We start from the raw sequence: 2340 nt of genomic DNA, 5'->3' as shown, positions 1-2340 counted from the left end.
AGGCAAAGGTTTTTAAAGAAAAAAATAAGGAGAACTGCATAATTGTTTTGAAATAATTATCCTGGGCTACAAAGATCAATAACAATGATGATGCCAGTCCCAGGTTGGACAGGCAAGAAGTATTTTTTTGTGTGTGTAAGGTTGCAATGGCCTTTGTGCAAGGTTGTAATTTTTGTAGAGTCTTTTTTGTTATCAGGCACACAGTGTGAGAACCCTCTCTTCATGGCTTTCCCCAGCTCCATTTGTCAGGGTTTTCTTAACATTGTATACTGCTTATTAGATGCTAGACAGTGTTCAAGATGCTTCATATGTATTAACTCATTTAATCTTTGCAATCCCTTGGGAGGCAGGAACAATAATTACACTACAAACAATAAAACAAAGGCTCAGTTTCCCCAAGGTCATAGAGCTTGAATTTGAGCTCTGGGAGTCTCCTACTAGAGCCCACGCTCTTAATCGTTAGGCTATACTGCCTCTCATGGTACAAGCGGCATGTATTAAAGTAATTTTGAAAGGGTTTATGGTTTTTAAAAAACAAATAAAACCTGTAAAAGAAAATGGCAGTTGGAGCATATATTCAGGAAAACTTGCATCTATACTCCTCGGTTGCAGTCTTTAAACTTAGCCCAAATAAACTCTCTACTTATATTAAAAAAAAAATGGCAGTAGGCCGGGCGCAGTGGCTCACGCCTGTAATCCTAGCTCTCTGGGAGGCCGAGGCGGGCGGATCGTTTGAGCTCAGGAGCTCGAAACCAGCCTGAGCAAGAGCGAGACCCCGTCTCTACTAAAATTAGAAAGAAATTAATTGGACAACTAAAAATAAATAAAAAAAATTAGCCGGGCATGGTGGCGCATGCCTGTAGTCCCAGCTACTCGGGAGGCTGAGGCAGGAGGATCGCTTGAGCCCAGGAGTTTGAGGTTGCTGTGAGCTAGGCTGATGCCACGGCACTCTAGCCCGGGCAACACAGTGAGACTCTGTCTCAAAAAAAAAAAAAAAAGGCAGTAATACTTGACTTTAAGGGATAGGGAGTGAGTAGAAGGGAAAAGAGGAGAAAGGTAGGAAGACAGCAACAGATCTGCTTTCCAGGAGTTGGGGAGAAGGATGTGGCAGAGTTAAAGAGGAGATAAAAAGCAGGTTGAATTCCTCAGCCTAGGACAAGGATAGAGAGGAGAACAAGGTGGGGGCAATTTGGGAATGACTTGGGGGTCCTAGTCTAAACCTAACCTTAGGGAGACCAGTGTAGTTTCTCAACACATAACTATAAATACGGCTTTCCTGAGGTCACTTCTGTATCTCACACCCTTCCTTGTCTACTTTTATAAACTTCCTTCATCTCAAAACCACTGACCTTGTTCTGTTCAGTAAGTATGAGAACAAGCAGCTAACAGAAATGAAATACGTTAAAATCCACACCATCACCTATAAATGTGTGTGAATATTTAATGTTCTGGTTAAGATGCACGATATGGCTGGGAGCGGTGGCTTATGCCTGTAATCCCAGCTACACAGGAGTCCAAGGTAGGAGGATCACTTGAGGCCAGGAGTTCAAGATCAGCTTGGGCAACATAGCAAGATGCTGTCTCTACAAAAAAAAAAAGAAAATTAAAAATTAGCTGGTCCTGGTGGTGTGGACATGTAATCCCAGCTACTTGAGAGGCTGAGGCACAAGGATAACTTGAGGCCAGGGATTTGAGGCTGCAGTGAGCTATGATTGCACGCTAGGCCCGTATGTTAAGGAACAGAGGCCTTTGGCTAACAACTAGCAAGAAACTGAGGCATCCTGCCAACAACCATGTGAGTGAGGCATCTTAAAAGCAGTCAAGACTTCAGATGACTAGAGCCACAGTCAATAGCTTTATTGCAACCTCATGAGAGACCCTGAGCCAGAAGCAACCAGCTAAGCTTTTCCCAGATTTCTGACTCTCAGAAACTGTGTAAGAGAATACATTTTTGTTTGTTTGTTTTAAGCCTCTAAGCTTTGGGGTAATCTGTTAGGCAGAAATATATAACTCATACCCTTATGCAGTTTCCTTTCCTGATTCCAGCTTATAATGTGACAAAGCTTGAGGGTTTCACAGCTTGAGCACATTGAGGGTGCTAGCCATTGGAGTAAAGAAGAGAACTAAATGACAAGGAGCTAGCATGGAAGAACTAGGCATGTGACCCAATTAGTGTTGTAAAACAATCATTTTAAGGCTGGGCACAGTGGCTCATGCCTATTATCGCAGCACTTTCGGAGGCTGAGGTGGGAGGATGGCTTGAGGCTAGGAGTTCAAGACCAACCTGGGCAACATAGCAAGACCCAGTCTCTACAAAGAAATTTTTAAAAAATCTGTGAC

General features: G+C 43.0%; 1 pseudogene; it reads right to left on the bottom strand.

Annotated features, from left to right (window-relative positions):
* LOC105814964 overlaps positions 1-2106 on the bottom strand; it is an 8716-nt pseudogene extending 6610 nt beyond the window's left edge.
* Between the last annotated feature and the right edge of the window lie 234 nt (positions 2107-2340).

This window comes from Propithecus coquereli, unplaced genomic scaffold (assembly GCF_000956105.1).
Source record: "Propithecus coquereli isolate 6110/MARCELLA unplaced genomic scaffold, Pcoq_1.0 Scaffold111, whole genome shotgun sequence".
Taxonomy (NCBI): Eukaryota; Metazoa; Chordata; class Mammalia; order Primates; family Indriidae; genus Propithecus; species Propithecus coquereli.
This window is presented reverse-complemented; position numbering and strand designations above follow the sequence as displayed.